The sequence below is a fragment of the Polypterus senegalus genome, chromosome 13 (genome assembly GCF_016835505.1).
Source record: "Polypterus senegalus isolate Bchr_013 chromosome 13, ASM1683550v1, whole genome shotgun sequence".
Classification (NCBI taxonomy): Eukaryota; Metazoa; Chordata; class Cladistia; order Polypteriformes; family Polypteridae; genus Polypterus; species Polypterus senegalus.
This window is the reverse complement of record NC_053166.1, coordinates 130,058,711-130,083,539: the sequence shown is the minus strand read 5'-3', so window position 1 is coordinate 130,083,539 and position 24,829 is coordinate 130,058,711. Positions and strand designations below refer to the sequence as shown.

The window sequence follows — 24,829 nt, the reverse complement described above, 5'->3', positions numbered from 1 at the left end:
TGGCGGTTCAAAAATTATCCAGATGATTGAAAATCCATTGTAACAGATATAAAAATCAGTCTGGTGTCATTAGTGTTTTGGTGTTCTTCTGGGTTGGTGCAATAGTGGAGACCGGATTTCAAGTTCAAGGTACACTTTTCAAAATAATGGTGAAGTTCCCCCCCTAACCCCACCCCCGAGAGATGCCATAGGGGAACCCTTCCAAAAAGAACCTTTATTTATGTATTTATTTATATAGATCCCTAACATTCTTCATACTTAATCAGGAATACATGGTAACAAATCTGTAAAATACCAGCAGATTTCTAATTTTAACATGATTTTTGTTGCACACAATAACACTGGCTCAGTTCAGCTTTTCTTGATCTGTTGTATTCTGCTAGATAGCCTGTTTTAAATGAAAGACATTAGATTTGTTCACATATTAGGAACCTTTACAAAGTCCAAAAAAAAAATGTACATGTACAGTAAAGATCCCTTCCCAGAAAGAAAATGGTTATGTAAGGAACCACACAACCCAGGAAAGTGCCATTAAAGAACCAATATTTTTAAGAGTGATGCTCCCCGACTGGCATTTACATGCCCTCCTAGTGTATGTGATGTTGTCCTCCCAAACACATGCAGGTTAATTGGACTGGCCATGCTAAACTGGCCCCTGGTGTGTGGGTTTTCGCCCTGCCATGGACCCTGGTCCAGTGATTGTTCCTGCCGTGTGCCAGACCATTATTGGGATAGCTGCCCCGTGACCCTGCTCTAGATAAGTGGGTTTGGTTGGTGGAGGATATTCTGCTTTATTTGGCTTTACGGGGGTGGTGTACTGAAAATATTTTCATTTGTTGAATACCTTATCTTTATTGGCTCATTTCAGCCAACAATCAGGCGTGCAAAGATCAAGTCAGTTCTTGATGGCATTATGTGAAGTTCAGTTCCACAATCAGAAAATAATTGCTGGGTGAGAAGGGTTCAGGAGCTATAATGTGTTCCCTCTTCTTCCATATGCTACACCAAAAATTCCCTTTGAAAGTTAAAAATGCAAGGCACACACCCTGATCCCTCGCCCGTAATTACACAAAAAACCCAACAGCACTGCAAGAGACATGTTAACATAAACCATTATCATCAGACAGCATCCCTGGTGAACTTTAAAATAAACCACTGCACTAGATTTGTCCCAGCAGTAAACAACATTACATTTACATGCGGTTTGGCGGCCAGGCCGTTTACTTCAAGTGGCGCGCCTTAAATAAAGCTTGACCTGGCTGATTTAGGAGTTTGTTTCGACCCAATGCAGCCTGGCCATTGATTTGCTAGAATCCACAGTAGGCACAAGCCAAAGCAGACTGAAGGAAGCTCATTTTATATCTAAGATCCATCTTGCCCAGCTCTTGGCTCTTCTGCTCACCCCTGCCAGCCCTATTGCATATTTTATTTTTCTGCAAAGTTTCAGACAGAAGGTTTCAGTTGTGAAATAAGCTGCCAGTCCCTTTTCAGGAGAACTACAAAAGATATCTCTAAATTTGAACAACTTTCCTGGCTATGGCTTTCAATGCAATAATTTAACAATGTCTACTCCTCATTTGACGATGTTCCATAAAACCAGCACGCTTTTTCCTTAGCAATTTATGATCATATGAGCACTACATGGCACTGCCTATTATGAACGACTGACTCGTAAATCCTTACGTTAAAAACTACTCAACTAGACAGCAAGGTGGCATAGCAGGAAGTGCTACTGAGCCTCATTTCCAGCAATGATATTGTCATGTCCAGTGCATCAGTGGTGTAGCAGCTGCAGGGGGCTCCAGACCCCAAATATCCTCTCATTGGATCTCCACAAACACATATATAACCTTGGAAAAGACAAAAAAAAAATTATCTGTGCACGTGTAGGTTAAACAAAGCAGTGGGGAGCTGGAATGTCACGTCATGTGACGTTATAAGCAACAGAATGGGTTGACGGGTGGGCGAGGTAATACCTGAAATCTGCACAAGTTAGCGAGTAGACAGTGAAGAGCTGCATCATGATAAGGAAACAAAAATAACGAAGTGCTGCTCAAAGCAACCTAAGATGACATCTATGCTTAGATCATCAGTGGAATTGGCAAAATGCTACAACTGTACTCTTAAAAATGCTGGCTCTTTAATGGCCTTTTACGGTCCTTTAATGGATACTGTGGTTCCTCGTTGGACTGTTGCTTGACAAATAACCAGTTCATTCTTGGAAGGGTTCTTTGCAAATGCAGTCCGTTGTTTGTGCTTTGAAAGACTTCCTAAATTGGAGAAGAACTGAAATAGTTAGTGTTTTATAGGCTACTTAGCAGGACATTAACAAATTAAGAAAACTTGGACTTAGTCTGTGTTATTTTATAAGGCAAGAGAGCTTTTAAAATCATGCGCCATTGGTATTTTACAAATTCCTGGTTATTTACTGTAAGGGATCTGAATAAATAAAGGTTCTTTCTGGCACCTTCATGTGGAATGGTCTTCTGCGATCAAGGATGGTTCCCCTGTGTCATCACTCTGAAGAACCACTCTGGCACCTTTATTTTTTTAAAGTACGAGTGTCATGGAAGGACATTACCGTACATCAGATGAGTGGAGCATCATGGAGAGCTCAACAGCTTCTCCTTGCACAATCTCTTTCCATTGTAGATTAATAAAGATATTCAGAGCAATCTGACAGTCCCAAACCCAAGTAGAAATAACAATATGCAGCATTTAGAGAGCTAAGTAAATAACGTTGGGATCTCAAAATATCTCATACTTTAACTCCATAGCAGTTTTATTCTGAAATACAACAGGCACAACATAGTTTTAATTAAAGCCGATATCCAAGAAAACATTTGTTTAAATAATTACCGACTTGTGGCAGAAAGACAGATAAATTTGAAATACACTACAAAACACAGGTAGCTTTTTTCTATAATCTGGCAACAAATAAAACAGTCTGAAAAGCAGGAAATTGTCAATGGGTTTTTGTGTTAGGGACACCCAGAGGAGGGAAGGATGGGGGAAGGCAGATATTTTTCGGAGACTACCTCCCCCAAAATGCTAGATGGCAGCTCCCCTGGAGTTTAGCAGTGCCCCGGATTCCCACAGGACATCCTGGGACTTGGAGTTTGGCTTCTCAGCCCTGTTGGGTGCTGCGGGAGCCACCAGGGGGTGCTGTCAAAGGACCTAGCGACTCATCCTTTCCCTATAGTACAAGGTAGTTAGTCATGAGGATGGAAGAAAAAAGCCAGTTCTTCATTAGACCCAGAAGTGACTTACTGATGTGCATGGGGAGCAAAGGTAAGTCTGTCTGGTCTGATCCTACAGAAGAGCTACTTTAGCACAAATTGCTGTGAGAAGTCAAGCAAAATGACACCATTGCATTTCGTTAAGTAGAAGATGTCGCTATCCATGTGTGCCAGTTTTTTGCAATGAACTAAAGTGTTGTACCGTGTTAGCCATTATGGATGTAGTGTACAACATCCTAATACTACAGACATACAAGACACTGAAATGTACCGCTACTATATGGAAGAAACAGGCACACGTGGACAGTGACATCTTCTTAAATGCAAAAGGAAAATCTTATCCCGAAAGGCATCATCATAAGGAATTCAGCCTTACACACTTATAATACTCGGTTTGCAGACATTTAAGATGCCTCACTTAAAGTTTTTCCCAATGTATCTGTCCTAGTGTGTATATAAAACACAGGGAACTCCAGTTTCTGTATTTTATCTTGCCTGAAGAAGGGGCCTGAGTTGCCTCGAAAGCTTGCATGTTGTAATCTGTTTAGTTAGCCAATAAAAGGTGTCATTTTGATTGACTTCTCACTACATTCATAATGGCTAATACGGTACAACACCCTAGTACTACATACAATGTTAATGTTGTCCATGAGAAAAGGTGTCCGAATACACAGTTCACTTCACTGCAGTTCAATGGAGATGCGTCAGCTCAGGGATGATGGTGTGTATGGGACTAGCGATGACCGTTAAAGGATTAAAGAGGATTGGATCAGTCAGTCTATTATTTCTTTGAAAAACAAAACAGTTTGTCATACTCCTTAACTAATTTCGGTACTCCTGTAGGTCATGTCCACTACTGTTCATTAGGTTCAGTCACAGTGATTGATGCACTTCCACCCTCTCTTTGCATGTCCGCCAGACTCTGCTGATGTCATTTGTAACGAAATTGTGCTGACCATCTCTGTTCTGCCGGGCTGGTCGGTGTAGACTTTACAAGACTGGGTTAGGTCAGTTATTGCGTTCCCTAAAACAACAGGTTCCGTTATGGCACTTCATGGGGTAATGTGGTTCCTTGCAGAACCATTCGTTGACAAAGAACCATTTCAGTCTGGAAAGGGTTCTTTGCTAATGAGATTGGTTCTTTGGATTTTAAAACATCTTTAATGTTTAGAGTGCTACCTATCAGGATATTGATAGATCAAGAAAACCTGAACTTATTCTGTATTATTGTATGCAGCAAGGGAGGAGGAGATTGGGAGCATGCGCAGATTACAGCACATTGTCACACCCACCACATGACAAACCACCTGGATTGGGACCCGCGTGTAACAGGTGACACCTCAGCACCACACTGGAACAGTGTGAGGTTTTCATACAGTGGCTGGAGTGCCAATCCTGCCACCAACCCCAGGGGTCCTTTGAAAAATCAGGAAACCATTAATATTTCATAAATCCGGTATGGCTACTTAGGGGTCTAAATTAACAAAAGTTCTTTCTGGAACCTTCATATGGATGGTTGTTTTGAGAGCCAAGATGGTTCCCCTATGGCATGGCTCTGAATAGCCAATTTAGCAGTTTTGTTTTAAAGTGTGTAAAAGCACTGAACGTTTGCTTTTCTCCAGGGACAAACTCCCAATCAGGCCGCTGTTTTTATGATCTCTCTTGACGTTGAAATCTCTTACTTTTGAGCCAGTTACCCATAGTGACTTTTTTTTTTGATAGCCTGATATCAATAGTGTTAGGTTGAAACTGTAAGGTAACGCATGTAACAGCTGCTGCTACCGTCGTCACTCGTGCTCGCCTCTGTCACCCGTTTCTATTGCTTTGCCCAGCTGTCTGTGTTGATGCCTAGTAATTCTACTGTATTAAATATTAATGGGTCAAGCAGTAATTAATATTTGGCATTGCATGGTTCGAATGCGTCTATTTTAATGACAATTGCTTGGTCTACCTATTGTTTCTAAACAAAGAACGACCTCATGTTGCTTCAATTGACCGTTAAAACTCCATGCTTTCGTCTCAGTGGGAGAGATGCCCAGGAGTCGGAAGGCATCACTGTGAGGCAAGGACGGAGCCCACTGACGAGTCTAGAGGCTCTCATTAGGCGCGTGAGTATCCACTTAGGGATTATTATCCCTGCTGGACATCGTTATTTCAGGAATAAGGTTATCTTTAAGTATGTAAATTGCACACCCTCTCCTTGCTAGCCGAGTCTTACCAACTAGGACGAGCGCAGTGCGCTAGGCGTAAGGAACACAGCCGAGTTTCGAATCGCACCGCCGAGTCCGCCCACGAGCGGCGGCTCGGCCAGAAGAAGAGCTTTGGAACATTTTTTTTAAAAGGGTCATGTTTCATGAAATAATTGACTTGGAACGAGAATTTTTTTTAAACACTAATAAAAAAAAAAATAAAAAAAAATAATAAAAAAACTCGCCAGTTTTATATATCATTTCAGTTATTCAACCTGACTGCCATTTGTCATTTGGCAAAACAAAATCTGACATTTAAGACTTCGCTGATGTTTTTGCAATCCTGTCGAAACAGAGTCCGCCTTCAAGTTCAACTCCAATGTAATCAGTTTATGTGGAAAGGCATAAAATTCCAACATAGGCTATTACATTTTTTGCTTTATATTTCTGTTGTTTTGTTAGGGTCGGGGGGAGAGAGGAGATATTCAGTACTGATAATGTGAATCAGTCAATCACAGTACTCCCCTCTACAGCGGTGCATGCTATCCAAAGCATAACATGGGATCTATCTATCTGATTATATACGGCCTATTATATTTCTGTATCTATTATATAGTGTCTTTCTTATCTTTTCTTTCTTTCATATATAATAATACTATCTATCCATTTATTAATTTATTATGAAGTAAATTTCATAACTATTTATAGTGGCTTTTATTTTTTATACAGTGAATTTCATATTATATAGTGTTTCATCTACTATATCTTATGCTGTATTTTTATTTCTATATTATACATTGTTTTTCTTATCTTTTCTTTCTCATTTATAATACTATCTATCCATTTCTTCTTTTATTAGGAAGTAATTTTCATATCTATATATAGTGTCTTTTATATTTGTTATACAGTGAATTTCATATCTATCTGATTATATAGTGTCTTATCTAATCATATACTACATTTTAACATCTATTTATCTATCTTATACTGTATTTTTATTTCTATATTATATATTGCTTTTATCTTTTCTGTATTTCATTTATAATAATACTGTCTATCCATTTCTTCATTTATTACGCAGTAACTTTCATACTAATTTATAGTGCCTTTTATCTGTTCATCTGTTATACAGTGACTTTCATATCTGTCTATCTGATTATATAGTGTCTTATCTGCCTACTATATCTATCTACCCTATGCTGTATTTTAACATCACATTTACTTATCTAGCAATGTATCTATAATATACTGTATTTTACAATTTCTATCTATTACATACTGCCTATCTTATCTTTTCAGTTTCTTTCTTATATATTTTATAGTGTCTATTATCCATTTTTTCATCTATTATACAGTAGCTTTTACATCTATTTTTAAATTCCCTTTATATCTGTTTATCATATGCCACCTTTCATTGCTATCTAGTTAAAGTGCCTTTTATATCTATTACAGAGTGAATTTCATATCTATCTATCTATCTATCTATCTATCTATGACTGTCAGATACCTTAAGTTTCAAACTTTTGTTTGCCTTTCATATCTATTTTATAGTGTCCCTCATATCTATCTATCTTTGTAACTATTATGAAATACATTTCATATCTCATTTTTAGCGTCCTGCGGTGGGTTGGCACCCTGCCCTGGATTGGTTCCTGCCTTGTGCCCTGTGTTGGCTGGGATTGGCTCCAGCAGACCCCCGTGACCCTGTATTCGGATTCAGCGGGTTAGAAAATGGATGGATGGATTTTTAGCGTCTGTTAAACTACCTATATTTTAAAAGAATTTTTCTGTTTGTTATATCCTGCCTTTAATATGTACTAGCAAAATACCCGCTTACATGCGTAAGTACTGCCTTAAAATTTTTATTAAGAAGAAAATTAAACCTTTTTAAACTGAGGGAAAATATACCAATAATTATTTGTTAAAGATCTCTTTGTATACCACATTGTGAGTTCGGCCCTCCGGTTGTAATATGACCAAGCTGTGCGCTGAGCTTACTCTTGAGCATGCAACATACAGTTGGCCATGTGAAAAGTAATCTTGTTTCAAATCTCACAGCTTGGATTGCTGCAGTCATAATAGGTTTGAGTTTCATGGTTTGTTTCAATTACGACAGTATTTGTAGGACTTGTGTTGAAGAGACATTCGGCATCTGTCAAGCGTTGTAAGTATACAACCAGTTTCATCGATAAACTTCACATCCAGCTTTTGAGAGTTTAAACATTCATAAACATCAAAGTGTCCACTACTGAAATCGTCACCTGTGAATCTAAGATGTTTAAGAGGCATTGGCGGTTGTCCAAAGGTGTAAAATATTTGGCCATTTCGGTACACTTGAAATTGACAACCGAACAATTCAGCGACAGCCATCACCTCACATGCAGATGCATAGGTGAAGGGCTTAAGCATTTCACTCTTCTAGTTCTCCTGTGTAGTATAATTATCTCCTGTACCGTCATCATTCCACACCTTGAACCTGTTCCAGTCATTCAATACATAAGACACAATGTTCCTCCAGATATCAAGAGTGAGCCTGATATGACCGTGCAATATGTAACAAAGAGAATGGAAAAGGCAGGTGACATCTCCGGGCATGGAAACCATTCGGTAAGTGACAGTTCTTTGATCGATGGTGATTACCTCAATAGACATGTTAATGAGGGTACGGTTGGAATGATAAAGGAAATGGGTACCTGAACAATGTAAAGTAAGTCTAAAATACCTAAACAATAACTATAATCATAATAAATGAACAATAAAACAGCGGAGAAGCTGTGGATTAAATAAAAAGGCTGTAGTTATCAGCAGGAAGACGTGAATCCCATGGCGAAGCAAAGAAGAGAATGTAGACACCGGAGCGACAGACGGCCTTATATAGGCAGGCAGCCAACAACATGGGAGGTGTTGGGATGGGAGACCCAACGCCGCCTCACACGGTGACCGAGCTGCAGGCTATGGACATATATATGTACGTAAGTAGGATTCAGTTAGTGTTGGGAACTCGCGTACCAAATTTCTTGAAGATGGGCCCATAAGTAACAAAGACTGTTGGAAAGTTCAATGTGGCAGCCGACAGTGGCATCGTACCACCGAAATAAGTACGTACATTGGTTTCGGTTAGCGCAGGGAAGCCGCCTACCAAATTTCGTGAAGATGGGGCCATAAATAAGAAAGTTCAACATGGCGGATGTTGTCGACCGTTACATGTAGGATTTCAAAATGAAACCTGCTTAACTTTTGTAAGTAAGCTGTAAGGAATGAGCCTGCCAAATTTCAGCTTTCTACCTACATGGGAAGTTGGAGAATTAGTGATGGATAAGTGAGTGAGTGAGTAAGTGAGGGCTTTGCCTTTTATTAGTATAGATATACTGTACATCTTTCATATCTTTTCATTCATCTATTATACAGTGCCTTACATAGCTGACAGACAGACAGAATACTTTTTAGGGCCACATACGATTCTTCTGATGTCACTAGAGAGAATAATTAAACTTACTTAAAAGATGGATTCTTATACTTCTAATTAAGATGTAAGAATTACGAAAACATGGGTCTCAAAGAGCAAATACTTTTTTCTTGTGTAGCAAAATGTTCCCGAGGAAGAAAAATTAGTACTTTGAAACATGTCAAGAGCAGTTGAAATATGGTTTCACCTTCAGCACAAATGTAATCATCAGTACCAGATGCATTTTAAAACTGTTGTTAAAACCCACCTTTCTGTGCAACAGAACATATAATTGCTGGCTTTTATCTTACACTATTTGCTAATGTAATAGATGGCATTAAGAGACACAGGAGCACATGCTTTAAACGTCTTAATGGATTAAGATTTTTGCAGCTGCTTAATGTATTGTATTCACAGAGGTTTGACAAGGTGAGAAGATCTGGTAAGCAGAGAATTATCTACTGACCTGGGCTTCTGTAGTTTGTGTTGTCCAGCCAGTGTTGTAATGCATGACTGTATTTTCCATATTTTTAATCGAGTATTACATTTCATGTACACTGCAACAGTCACAAGGAGCCTAATAAAGGAATATTTTTACAGCTTGTTTTTACAAATTCTGTAAAATAACAGGCAAAAATGTGCTGCCTTCAACCCGATTCAGAGTGCTTGAATGCCATAAAAAAGCAACCATCCATTCATTCATCATACCCGCTTATCCAGGGCAGTAAGTGCACAGGAGGCTATCCCAACAAGCATCAGACTGAAGGCAGGGCCACTCCTTGGACAGGACACCAGTCCATCACAGGGTGAGCACACCCATACGGATCCAAATTAGCATCACCAGTCCACCTAACCTGCAAGTCTTTGGGAAGAAACCCACACAGACATTGCAAGAACAGGCAAACGCCATGCAGGGAGCACCCGGGATGAGAATCCCATTCTCCTTCTTGTATTTCACCACCTCCGCACCCAGACAAAGATTGTTTTCAAGTTAATCCCAGTATGATTTACAAGTAACAGTTACAAAAAAGTGTAGTAGTAGTCATAGTAGTAGCAGCAGTAATAATGTCACATGCTGTATACAGAGTACAGTGAATTTCTTACATGTATGTCTGACCTCACTGATAACACTCTTTAAATCACAATAATTTAAAACAACCCAATCTGTCCATCGCTTGTTAGAGACAGCTACGCATATCTCAAGACAAGCATGAGAAAAAAAACCTTTCAACGCAATATAGTGTCAGAATTGATATTGATCTGCTGTTATTTGAAATGAAGCAAAATGTAAATTTACAGATCCTCATGCCACCACTTCCCATCATTCTGCGGAGCAATTTGTTCAGTACATTTACACATCTTTCTTAGAATATTTCTTTAACATCTCTGAAATGTATTCTAAAGCAGTTGTCAATTGTTCTACCTTTACTATTTAACTTCCTTCCTTCAAAGTAACAGGTGGCCACAGCTTTATTGATTTACCTCTTTTGGTAATTGTAAATACCATTACTAGGTTTCTGCTAGTGATGAATCTACTGTGTATATTCAAATGTGTATAGAGGTAGAACTTAGAGATTTCTTTCTTTCTTTCCTGATTCACTGTTTCAGCCTATTAGTACATACAGTAGATCACATGAAGAGATTGACTTAAATTCCCTTTCTTCAGTTTATAGACTATAAGACACATACATACATACAAAAAAGGAACATTCTCGAATCAGAGTATAGCATCATGTCAGTGAACCTTTGGGCTATTTATCTGGCCAGTTAAGTAGCAGAGGAGTTTGTTAATCGGTTTCATCTGCTTTGGTGTAAATGAAATTAACAACAGGTGCACTAGAGGGGCAACAATGAGATAACCCCCAAAACAGGAATGGTTTAACAGGTGGAGGCCACTGACATTTGTCCCTCCTCATCTTTTCTGACCATTTTTATACTAGTTCTTTATTTGGGTATGGTCAGTGTCACTACTGGTAGCATGAGGTGATACCTGGACCCTACAGAGGTTGCACAGGTAGTCCAACCTCCCCAGGATGGCACATCAATATGTGCCATTGCCAGAAGGTTTGATGTGTCTCCCAGCACAGTCTCAAGGCCATGGAGGAGATTCCAGGAGACACGCAATTACTCTAGGAGAGCTGGACAGGGCTATAGAAGGTCATTAACCCATCAGCAGGACCGGTATCTGCTCCTTTGGGCAAGGAAGAACAGGTTAATCACTGCCAGAACCCTACAAAATAACCTCCAGCAGGCCACTGGTGTGAATGTCTCTGACTAAACAATCAGAAACAGAGTTCAGGAGGGTGGCCTGAGGGCCCAAAGTCCTCTAGTGGGCCATGTGCTCACTGCCCAGCCCCATGGAGCTCGATTGGCATTTGCCATAGAGTACCAGAATTGGCAGGTCCAACACTGGCGCCCTGTGCTTTTCACAAATGACAGCAGGTTCACCCTGAGCACATGTGACAACGTGAGAGAGTCTGGGAAAGCCGTGGGGAACATTACGCTGCCTGTAACATCGTTCAGCATGACCGGTTTAGTGATGGATCAGTGATGGTCTGGGAGGGTATATCCATGGAGGGACGCACAAACTTCTACAGGCTAGACAATGGAACCTTGACTGCCATTAGGTATTTGATGAAATCCTTGGACCCATTGCCAGACCCTATGCTGGTGCACTGGGTCCTGAATTCCTCCTGGTGCACGACAATGCCCGGCCTCATGTGGAAAGAGTATGCAGGCAGTTCCTGGAGGGTGAAGGAATTGATGCCACTGACTGGTTCCCCGTGCTTGCCTGACCTAAATCCAATAGAACACATCTGGGACATTAGGTTTCGGTCCATCTGACGCTGCCAGGTTGCACCTCAGACTGTTCAGGAGCTCAGTGATGCCCTGGTCCAGATCTGGAAGGAGATCCCCCAGGACACCATCAGTCATCTCATTAGGATGTTGTCAGGCATGCATACAAACTGCTGAGTACGATTTGGAGTTGCTGCAATGAAATTTCGGAAAAATGGCCTGCCTACCATATCATCTTTTCACTTTGTGTCTTTGAAATCAGCCCTCTGTAGGTTGATAATTTTCATTTCCATCAAATGACGTGCCATCATTTCATTCCTAACACATTACACAGTCCATATCAGTACAGATATCCAGCAGGATTTTTTTTCCCCCCATTGAGATCTGATGTGTTTTCAAAGTGTTCCTTTAATTTTTTTTAGCAATTATATTCACCAACACACACACAATGTTTATAAAGAAGTGAACTGCAAAGCTAATATTGGCCACTACAGAATCGTTTAAAAATGTGAAGCCAGCACTACATTCACTCCTCTGCCCGCTTTCTTCTTGTCATCATATTGCTTGCATTCCAAGGCACCAATTTCAGTCCCACTTTGCAGTCTGTACCACAATGGTGATAAAGAGTAGCTTGCAGATGCATTCCGTCACAAAATTCACAAAGTTAAATGAATTATGCTCCAGAATAAAATGAGATCTTTCTTTTGGCAGCCAAGGCAGCTCCTGCTAAAAAATGCAATAATAGAAGTGCTGAGCTCTGTCAGAACTCATCTGGCCAGTATGACACCATTTGTTTCTCCAAGGGCCTCCTTATTTTTACAATTCCTTCGAGAAACAGAGCATAGAGTCGAGTGAAGTGAAGGGACTAACTGGAATAAGAAAATACACCTCAGAAAAATGGCTGGAGCCACCAGGAAATGACATTAATGGGAGAGGATTCAGTCAGGCACTTTAAACCACTGAAGCTCTGTATGTGCTGCATGTTAAATTTTTGAAGAATTTAGCAAGACAGATTCAAAGCAGAAGCTTTAATGGAAACTTTCATCTCCTTTCTTCTTTCACCGATTTCTGTTTACACTGGAATTCTGCAGCAAAACTTGTCCAATCGGCTTAGGAATGGATGCAGGTTTTCATTCTGGCCAAGCTCTTAATCGGTAATGCTTTTTAATGGGATTGTTTTTTCCCCTTAATTCTCTTGTTCATGGCATGAAGGTGGGCCAATGTGTCATGTGTGTGCCCTAAAGATGAAAGCAAATTGAGTGATGCGTGTCTCCATGTCCACACCCTCCTGATATATGCTGAAGTTTACTGTCCAGAATGACATACTACTCGATAAACTGCACATATATGTTGCATAGGCCCAGTCTAGACTCACTGCAATTATAGTTTTTATGGATGTAAAGGCTATAATCAACACATATCACGCCAGGCCTTTATTCACAAGATCTTGCATCAGACCTACAAATCTTTTTAGTGTAAATAAAAAAACCCTTCAAAGCCTTGCGTTCACAAGTGCTAAAGCTGCTCTGTGGAGAGACAGATTCATTGAAAGGTTACACACACCCAGTTCTCCACTCCTGCTTGCCAATCTGAAGGTCTACCCCTTGGGGCATGCTACAGTGTGCCAATGATGAAGACATCAAGTCGGCTACAGATGAGTGGTTGCATAAATAAGAAAATCATTTAGTTTGAGAGGCATAAAATAGTGTCATGAATATTAAAACAAAAGTGCATTAGTGCTCATGGGGATTAGGTTGATAAATTGAGCTGGTTTGATTTTGCTGGTATGTCTCTTACTGGTCAGGTTCTGAAGTTTTGATTACCTTTTTTTTGGAATGTCAGCCGTTTCCTGCTGCCCAACATTTCCATATGTTACTTATCTGCCAATCCCAGAATTTACGCACAGAAGTACCCATAAAATCGAACCTACAGGTATGTGACTGCACTACACAGTGTGTACTGTACAAGCTGACACACATTGTGCATCTCCATATGTAGTGTGTGGTTTGTGTGATCCAAAGCGACAATTCTGGATAGCACAGCACTACCATCGTCTCTAATTTTGTAACAACTTCTTGGGCTTAGAAGAATTTTGCCTTTTGTGTAAATGTATTTTGCTTTATTGTTGCTGTGTTTTGTGTCTTTTGGTGACGATGACAGTATATTGTGTCTCAAGATGCTTTTTTGTTGCAACAGTGCCATTTCTTCACACACGCGCCAGCCTCGGGGCATATCTTGCATCCACTTAGCTAGTGAACGAAAAAACTACTTAATGGATTTAGATCAGGCTTTTTCTAGAATTTGCTTGAATATTCCATTTGAAGAATCATAGTTCCTTTGCAAGAGCGATTTATTTGTGCTAATCTGAGACAGAGGCTGTGGGCCAAATAGGGTGGGGAAGTGTGACATCAGGAGTGGGGAGTCGGTCTACCTCTGTGTTTTGGAGCGTAACTTGCCTCCGCTTAGCTAGCGATACCTGTTTGCTTATTGAGTTTTAAAGTTGATCCTGTTTCAGTACTACGTGGGTGGAGCCGCGGGGAATGGCTAGTCATGAATAAGTGAAGGCCCTGAATGAGGATTTTCTCCTTCACCTTTACCTGCAATGCAAAGGGAAGACCACAAGGAGGCAGCATTGCATAGAATCACCTGATATTTGGAACAAATCTTGGCAGGGTATCAATATATTTAAAAAAAAACAAAAAAAAACTTGTCATTTAAATGAGAGTACTGTTGTACCATTTGATGCCCTCACAAAGCGAGACATGATAATATTTTACATCTTGCACGCCATGCAGCTCTAGGCTTAAAGTAACGAACGTCATCTTATAGGTGTCTCTCCATTTTCAGATCTCAGAAACAGCCTAAAGTAATTCTGCACTCATTTCTTGGTACCCTTCTATAAAAGACTTCTCAAATAATCAAAAAAAAAATCCTGAGGAGTAGAAGACAGTGCAACGACACACAATGGCAGCAGGCTGTGACAGCGCCTTTCTTTCCTCCCGACAACATAAATTCTGGATAGGGATTTATATCACATTATTTGAAGAAAATGAATTCTCTGTTGACTTTTTGTGTGCTCATTAGTCCTGCCTGCCTATTTGCGCCATCTCTTTGTGAGATGAAAGTCCATTAAATGACTTGTGCCTTTGATTGGGAGCGACGGTTGGCAAAGCTGATGCAAAGTTTTAATGATCTGTGAGATGTTTCCTGCTGCGGCTTTAAGCGCTGCAGACATTTTATTATACAATGATTCAGATTAGAGTGAAGATGGACAGCATTAAGTTTGCAGCATTAACAAAACACTTCTGCTGCATACAAGTCTTAATATGCCTCCTCTTTTGCCTTGTATCTTGGCACTAGAAGTTTCATGCAGGGCCCCTTAAACCCCTACACTTTGATAAATAAGAGAGCCGCTAGTAATTTGGTTCCGCTTTAAGCATTGTATAATACTAGCTGTGTAAGCCTGTGCTGTAAAAAGCCCGGGGTCCTAGAAACTATTGAAATCGTCAGAAAAAAATTAAAATGTAGAGATGTCAGGTAATTGAAAGGAACTACTCTGGGCATCTCTCTCCTAGGAGGATTCATTTTGAGGACGTCCTCGCATCACTTGTACATTAGCGAAGCGAGGAAAAGTAAAAGGGATACCGTTTTGCCGATGTTAGCGGCTAAGCGACTTTGCCTTTCTTCAGAGGTTTGGTTTTGCCGATGTGCTTGCCTGGCTTGCGTATCCTTGGAGGTGGAGCCCTTACTCAGACTCCACCTCTCACTTTCGGGTTAGACAGACACAAACACTTCCACGCATAGACGTTTACCGGTACATACACAAGATAATCTGGGAGGTCTGCGATAGACTTTTGCCTTGTTTGGAGTGACACTTGTTGCGGACAGATAGAACAGTAGAAACACTTTTGACGAGATCAGATTACTCAGCCTAACAATCATATCCACCTAATTCCTCCAAAACAACATCCAGTCCAGTATTGAATGTGCCTGGTGTCCTTCTGTCCACCACACTACTCTACTTCTGGCTTCCCAGCCCTGAATTGGATTAAAAGGGTTGAAATTGTTATGGTTATGGTTTGCAGAAGGTGACCTGGACTGCCTGTATTGCTGCCTCACAGGCCGTGAACACCCAGCGGATTTATTTTTCAGCTATGACGTTTTCTAGGTGTATGTTCCACCTTATGTGGTTATCAGTTTTGCTTTTAAGTGGGCTAGTAGTGGGTGTGTGGGTGACTAAGCCCCTGGTTTACTGGTCCCCCATTCAGGAGTACATACTACTGCACTGGCCCCTAGAAGTAGTTGTTACATAAAGATATATTGGTAATGTAGGTAATCGTGGGCAAATATTCAAACTGCAAAGTGAAACCCATTAATAAAGACAAATGGGATCCATTGTAATTTAAATAATTTAAAAAAAAAAGAAGAATATTACAATTTTCCTAAAAGGAAAATTGGTGTATCGATAGAAAAAGCAAACAACAAAATTCGATTACTGTCCATAGGAGGAGTGTTTTTGTCTTCTGTTTGCTCGTGTTTGTGTGTGGTGTGACGAACAGAGGATTTTATATTTTTACTGACAAGAGACTATTAAAGTTTCCCCAGTTGTCGTCTGCAGACAGTGCCTTTTGGGAGATGATGGATGGTCACATACGTATCTAAAGAATGAAACTGATAAGCTAATTCCAGGATCCCATCAGAAATCTATTGTGGTAGGCATCCACAATATGTAGAGCCAGACTGTCATTTTCATACATCAGTGAGGCTGAAATTGGGGGGAAAAAAAAAAAAATCACATTTGAAATGTTGGCTAACATACAGTGTCTTAGACAGCAAACAATCTCTGCAATTGGAAAATGTGTTTATATGGTAAATATAATGATATCACATTTTATTTTCGTACAACACAGTGAATTTAAATTTGACCTTTTTACGACACTGATCCACAGGAAAAGACTCTTTAAATGTTGAAGTAAAAATGGATTTCTGCAAAGTGGTCTAAATTAATTACAAATGGAAAACACAAAATACTTGATCCCTGTAGAAGGAGAACAGGCATCCTGGATGAGACAACGAAAATACATTACCCTAGAGCAACAACGGAAGCAAATTGGCCAGCATATCAGAGAAATAACTTTGCGTCCGGCCAACAGAATAGACCAGCAGAAGCCGACATTCAGGAACGGCTTCCTCTGCTATATGCAAGGTGGCAGCGATCCTTATATTGCACCCACAGGGGGGCTTGGAAATTGGAGAATGGAAGTGCAGCCCTGTTGGGGTCCCTGGGTCTTGTTAAAGGGTGCTGTCTGAGGAGGACCTCCCTACTTTTTATCGCCCAGAAGACATGGAGAGGCATCAGAAGCATTCCTAGATCCAACATAAAAAGGAGTTTGCTGCCTCAGTTGCAGTCAGTCAGAGTTGGGAAGCAGCGGGCAACACTCAGTGGAGGAGAGGAGGAAGAACTGTACGATTTATTGTATTGTATTATATATAGAGAAGTGATCATTGGAAAGGTGCTGGTATTGAATAAAAAACATTTTATTCATGTAATCAGTAGCACTTTACTGTGTCTGTGGTTTTTTTCCCCCATTTCCCCTCAAAGGGTCTGAATAGGCTACACGAAATGTTTAATTTTATGTGTTTCTTAACAAAACACGTATTTGAATGGAATGGATTTGCGTTTTTAAATTTACCTCCTGTTCTTTATTTCATGATAAGTTGGTTAATGAATGGGTCTTGTTTTTACTTTAATATTTTTAAGTGCGTCTCTTGCGTTCTGACAGTTAATCCTTAGCACTGATTAGAGAGTGACTGAATAGGCTACACGAAATGTTTCATAGTTTTTTGTTTTAAGTGCCTTCTTTAAAAAAATGCTTGGCAGAATTCTGGTTTTTGAGTCTTTTGAAGAAATTCAAAGTGGTCTTTTTTGACCAACACTTCTAACTCTGTGGAAGAGTATTCAGCTTTACCATCCAGACACTGACAGCAGCTCGGCTCTGTAGATTCCAGACTCGCAGTTGAAACTGCCAACATAATCAATGCACTGTGGATTCCACTGACAACTACGTTTTGTGGTCCAGTGCTTTTTGCACATTTGTTTTGATATAAATATTATAGAACTACATGGTTTATTTATTTATGAAGCTCCACGCTTTATCAGAGGCTGTCTCGAGACTAATATTTAAGAGTGAAATGTATGTGTAAAAGCTGAATCTACTGTCTCCCCATTCATACAAAAATTCCAAGACAAAATGGTGTTTGTTGGTTATTGGAGTCTGTCCCTGTACAAGAAAACTGATGTACAGTGCATCCGGAAAGTATTCACAGTGTATTACTTTTTCCACATTTTGTTATGTTACACCATTATTCCAAAATGGATTAAATTCATTTTTTTCCTCAGAATTCTACACACAGCACCCCATATTGACAACGTGAAAAAAGTTTACTTGAGGTTTTTGCAAATTTATTACAAAAAAAAAAAAATTAAGAAAGCACATGTACATAAGTATTCACAGCCTTTGCCATGAAGCTCAAAATTGAGCTCAGGTGCATCCTGTTTCCCCTGATCATCCTTGAGATGTTTCTGCAGCTTCATTGAAGTCCACCTGTGGTAAATTCAGTTGATTGGACATGATTTGGAAAGGCACACACCTGTCTATAGAAGGTCCCACATTTGACAGTTCATGTCGGAGCACAAACCAAGCATGAAGTCAAAGGAATTGTCTGTAGACCTCCGAGACAGGATTGTCTCGAGGCACAAATCTGGGGAAGGTTACAGAAACATTTCTGCTGCTTTGAAGGTCCCAATGAGCACAGTGGCCTCCATCATCCGTAAGTGGAAGAAGTTCGAAACCACCAGGACTCTTCCTAGAGCTGGCCGCCATCTAAACTGAGCGATCGGGGGAGAGGGGCCTTAGTAAGGTAGGTGACCAAGAGCTCCAGAGGTCCTCTGTGGAGAGAGGAGAACCTTCCAGAAGGACAACCATCTCTGCAGCAATCCACCAATCAGGCCTGTATGGTAGAATGGCTGTATGCTAGTACAAGGCACATGGCAGCCCACCTGGAGTTTGTCAAAAGGCACCTGAAGGACTCTCAGACCATGACAAACAAATTTCTCTGGTCTGATGAGACACAGATTGAACTCTTTGGTGTGAATGCCAGGCGTCACGTTTGGAGGAAACCAGGCACCGCTCATCACCAGGCCAATACCATCCCTACAGTGAAGCATAGTGGTGGCAGCATCATGCTGTGGGGATGTTTTAAGCAGCAGGAACTGGGAGACTAGTCAGGATGAAGGGAAAGATGACTGCAGCAATGTACAGAGACATCCTGGATGAAAACCTGCTCCAGAGCGCTCTTGACCTCAGACTGTGGCGACGGTTCATCTTTCAGCAGGACAACGACCCTAAGCACACAGCCAAGATATCAAAGGAGTGGCTTCAGGACAACTCTGTGAATGTCCTTGAGTGGCCCAGCCAGAGCCCAGACTTGAATCCGATTGAACATCTCTGGAGAGATCTTAAAATGGCTGTGCACCGACGCTTCCCATCCAACCTGATGGAGCATGAGAGGTGCTGCAAAGAGGAATGGGCGAAACTGGCCAAGGATAGGTGTGCCAAGCTTGTGGCATCATATTCAAAAAGACTTGAGGCTGGAATTGCTGCCAAAGGAGCATCGACAAAGTATTGAGCAAAGGCTGTGAATACTTATGTACATTTGCAAAAACTTCAAGTAAACTTTTTCACGTTGTCATTATGGGGTGTTGTGTGTAGAATTCTGCGGAAAAAAATGAATTTAGTCCATTTTGGGTAAGGCTGTAACATAACAAAATGTGGAAAATGTGATGCGCTGTGAATACTTTCCGGATGCACTGTAGATTGTGTGACCGGGCTTAGACTTGCGATTCGCCGCCCCGGGCTTAGACTTGCGATTCGCCGCCTGAATAAGCTTCCCAGTCCAGCCCTGGACAAACCATTACATTAAACAAATGACAAACTTTGTTTTTGTGTGTCTATTTAGTAGCTTTTGACAGACAGAATCTAACACTCATGTGCACCTACCAAAACAGTACAATTTCCACAGATTAAATAAAGACTAATTTAAGAAATATACATCCATCCATGTTCTAAACAAGGTTTTTTGATGTGGTAAGCTGGCATCATCAGGGTCAAGGAAGAAACCAACCCAGGATGGGACTCCAAAGCAAATCAGGTCACACACACATAATCATTCATACGGTGCCAGTGGGAGGTGATAAAAGTTCCCACAAAATCCCTCATTGACAGAACATGCAAACAGAGAATGTCAAAGATGGCTACTGAAGTCAGAACAACTGGAGCTGGGAGGCAGAAGCACTAGCCACTGTGTCACCATACCACCCAGTCCATTTCAAAGTCAGCCGTTATTGTTTTTGGGCTATGACAGAGACCCCATGAATGTACAAAAAACACCCCCACATTTCACAAAGAAAGATCAAGCAGAAGCTGAATCAAACTGACCTGACCGGTGAGGTGGAAGCTGACATCACTGTGCTGCCATTCCACATAAGCCAGTTTTGATTTATAAATAAGCATGTTTTGGGGATGTCAAAGAGCAGTCTTCACCAACAAAGAAAGTATGCAAACTCCACTCAGGCTGACTAGGCAGAGAGCTGAGATGGTGACCAGGGAGCTGTGATAACAACTGTGTAGCTGAGCTAATTAGATAATTTAGCAATCCATCTGTCCATTTACAGAACTGACATATTGCAACTGCGTGCTGTGGAGAGTGGCAGAACCTATCAAAGCAGGAGCAGGCACAAGGCAGGACACCCTTAAACATCCAAATACAGTACTGACACTTCATCTTACCTGCAGGTGTTGGGATGTGGGATGATAGCTAAGCACTAGAAGAAAACCCACAAGAACAGGTGAAGTGTGGGCAAACGCTACCTAGATGAAGACTAGACCTGCATTGGTAAGGGTGGGAGACGGCAACACTAAAAGCTGCACCTTCATATCGCCTGTATTGAGAAGACATTGTTATTGAATTAAATGCATGTCATAGCAGGTCAGCTCAGTATTGGTACAACTGGAAACATCCGAGTCCACAGGTGCAGTGGAGATTGCATTGAAAGGCAAGTGTGCCATCTTATTCTGGCTGTACTTGGCACTATATTTAAAGCAGTCCTTACTGAACCTTTTGACATATTCAACTGTGTGTCTTGATACTCCAGTTTTTTTTTTATACATCCTAAATACGGCACACGTGGTTTACTGCACATTCATTTTTAAGAGTAATTTGGCACTACGAGTGGGAGTGTGGATGTGAGTGAGTGTATGTTACTCCATCCAGGCTTCATTCCTGAACTGCCACCTTTGCCCATGAATTGGATAAAATTGGTTTCAGAATGTTAGAAACTGAAGGCGTCATAGCAGATAGACGGATAGTCATTGTTTGATAGTACAGAAGCTTATTTCCACCAATTCATTTTTTGTGTGGTGTTTTGCAAACATTTTAGGTCATTTCACAAAATGAATTGGATTATTTCACATTGCTTTGTTTTGCAATAATGTTTCCATTATAGAGCAAAAGTATTGCATTATTTCAAAAGGATACTGCCTGCTGCTGTCTGTAACATGCCGCATGCCTATGCTGCGGTCGTCTAGTGACAACTATTGTGGAAGAGATTCAGCACAAAGGTAGCAAACTGAACAGACATTATAAGTATACGATTAGCTTTAATCAGCTGAAAGTTAAGCAGAGACATTTTAACACAGGCAGTGCAGTACCACGGAGCTGTCATTTCTGTCTCACAGTGCCAGGGTTTACACATTCTCACCATGCATTTTTGGATTGATTAATACCAGTGAGGGTGCTTAGCCGAGTATGGTTGCCTGTTTTAACACTGAAATGTGTCACTAATGTGTCAACAGTGGCTTTCTGGTTAAAGGAGCTGGACTGGTAGCTCGAAGATTGCTGGTTCGAATCAGAGCAGTGCCAGAAGGAATTCTAACCCATTGGGCCCTTGAGTAAGGCCTGCAATTGGTCCAAGTTCACTGTACAAATAGCTGATCCTCTGCTCTGACTTCAAAACTCTGGGTGTCTCTGGAGAGTAAGCTGTGGTATGCGAAAAATGACAAATTCCTAATACAAAAAAATTGTGAATGGTGAATAAAGGATTAAAAATCATTAATACTTCTCAATTTACAAAATAGGTTTAGTCCTTCATGTGATGTGTGTTTTCCCCAAAGCAAAAGTCCCAGAAGATTTGAAGTACAAACACTGACCACTGCACCACCAGATCACAAAATATCTGTAGCAAATAACTGGATTCAATCTACACAGATACTTTATTTATTGGCTTCTGTTATTGGATTGCAGGCTGCACCCTGTATTCGGATTGGCTGTGTGATTGAGCTCTGCAAAGCACTGGCATATCGTCCACAACCTTTAGTTCTTAATGAACATCCATTGCTGTTATAATAATCCCTTGCTCCCTGCGACCCTAAACTGGCTTGGATTAAATGTACAGCTACAACATTTGTTCACTTCTTGTCACTTCATTGCCAGCTACATGTGTGCTTAACCTCTTCCATACTATCTGCGACTAGACAATCTGAGCATGTGTGTGCATAGTGACACCGACCACAGCAAGCAATATCTTTGCAAAATTATGCAGTATTTGCTATTAAATAATAAAATAATTTAGAAAATGAGTAACTGAAATTCCAAGTTTAGTCATGAACAGGGTCACAGTGGGGTGCTGGGGTCTTTCCAACTAGCATGGGGCACAAGGCAGGAACACACCCCAGACAGGGTGCCAATGTTTATAACGAAATAATGTAGCACTAGGGTGTTGTACCGTGTTAGCCACTATGGATGAAATGAGAAGTCAAGCAAAATGACACCTTTTATTGGCCAACTAAAAAGATTACAATATGCAAGCTTTTGAGGCAACTCAGGCCCCTTCTCCAGGCAAGATGAAATAATGCAATACTTTTATTCATTTTTTGGAGTTGTGGGAATAAGCACCTTTATGATAAGCAAAATTGTGAAGTCAAAAATGTGACTACCATTGAAGTCACTGTCCAATAAATAAATAAATGTGAATCCTGTATTATGAATGAGTTCTGTTACTGGCCTAATGTGAAGTATAATAAATCTACAGATTTTTTAGAAGGCGATGAACAGCTGTAGTGAGAAACTGAAAGAGCACAAATGTCTGCAAACAGCAACATAATTTAAAGCTACACATATGGCAAGTATGAAGAAATAATTCATTTTTTGTAAAGAATGTTGGACCAACTATTACAGGAAAAAAAATATCAGAATAGGCATTTCAGCAAAAGGTGCTGTCCATACCACAGCTCTGGTGACCCCAAATTCAGGATGCTTTACAGATGGATGTTTTCATGCAAGTGGACAGATTTGCTCCAAGTCACTCGGACTCAGGGGTAGGGATGGAATCAGAAATGTTATGGCAGCCAGCACATCTCTTTAATAAGAGCCCCTAACCACCTGGTACTTGTGTAAAAATAAACTGTAACATAAAACATTAATAATAAAAGACTTCTGCTGAAGTCCACTGGTCAGTGTATTATGCATTCAACACATCTCTTTAAAACTGTATGCTGCGTACACAAGGAACAGAAGGCGAGCTGCATAAAAGCAGTTTGTTTTTTGCCCAAACTCTTAATTATTACCATCTTAGATAATGGTTGCTTTGGCTGGATTCCTAATAATCTTGTATTTCTCACATTCTGCCTTAAGCAAACTAAATAATACAGTGTAAATGTAAATTAATTAAATCTGTGTATTACAGAAAATGCCACGGTTTAAGTAGGCCATTTCTAAATAAATAACTTTAATATGGACAAATGAGAGTAAGACCTATGGACTGGGAAAATTAAACATTTCAGAAAAGTGACCTTTTACCAAGCAGCATTATTTAAATACAAAAATGGTCATCTCAAACCCGATGAGTAAAACAGAATTATTTAAGAAGCATGGCCTGGCCCAGATGAGACATTTCATTTGAAGCAAGCTGTGTCTACCGTGTGCACTCTTCACAGGCAAAATAAAATCATTAAAAAAAGTGTCAATATTATGCATGTATGCAAGAATAAGGACTATTTCAAAATTTGCCGCTAATGTGATTTATTATTAACATGATTCTTAAGAACAAAGCACTTCGTATAGACCAAATTAATACCCTTGAGTAATATTTATGAATTTGGAAACATAAAAGCTGAAGTCGCAATGCATTTTTATGAAGCCTATAATTAGAATTTGATCAAACTTCTGAACCAAAGCAATAGGAAAAGCAGATTTCAACTTAACAGAAAGTATCCCATGTTTATTTTCTTGGCTCTGACTTGCTGCTGCCTGGGCTCACGGTTTGTTCTAAACATCCACACGGTAATCATGCATGGCTTCTCTTGATTAAACATCCCTCTGAACCGTGACTTGGCATAATAATAATTATATAAAAAGGGGTAGTTACCTATATTTTAATGATAAAGGGCAAGCCAACAAAAGCAGCGGTACTGTAGGTAGTGCAGATAATGAGTAAACAGATAAAACGACGGCGCTTGAACACTTTCAGCACCATGGACAGCACTAGCGCACAGTAGCCGCTTTTCTTATATGAAGAGGGGAGTTAAGCGTAGTGAACTGCGGGACTCGGAGCATTTCCTTTTAATTCTTTCAGCTCAAAATAAATGTATTTACTAAAAAAAAACCAAAAAAAAAAAAAACCACAACATTCATTACTGGGATATGAATGTTTAAAAGCCCAAATATGAAATGCGGCTTTGCTTTAAATATCATACAAAAGGAGACAGTCCAGCCCTGTAGCTAAAGCAGTAACATTTAAAATTACATTTTCAATCATTGACATAAATTTATATATCGGAGGTACCCCAAATTCCGTCTTAGGGTGCCACTGCGGCTGTGGGTTTTCGATCCAACCAGTTTCACTATTAAAATACTTCTAAATAATCTTTTCTTTTATTAGTCCTTTTATTCTCTTATTTTGCATTCAGAAATGTACACTAGTATATTTACATGTAATGAATACAAATCAGAAACGTTTTTAAATTATAACATTCTTTTACGGTATTCTTTTTAATTCACCCTTTCCTGGGTCTTTTACTCACTTAATTGTATCCAAATACTGA

General features: G+C 40.2%; 1 protein-coding gene across 3 annotated transcripts in view; it reads right to left on the bottom strand.

Moving 5' to 3' along the window:
• The window catches only part of elfn1a (extracellular leucine-rich repeat and fibronectin type III domain containing 1a), an 858,957-nt gene that overhangs the window by 816,410 nt on the left and 17,718 nt on the right, over positions 1 to 24,829 (bottom strand). The window lies entirely within an intron of this gene.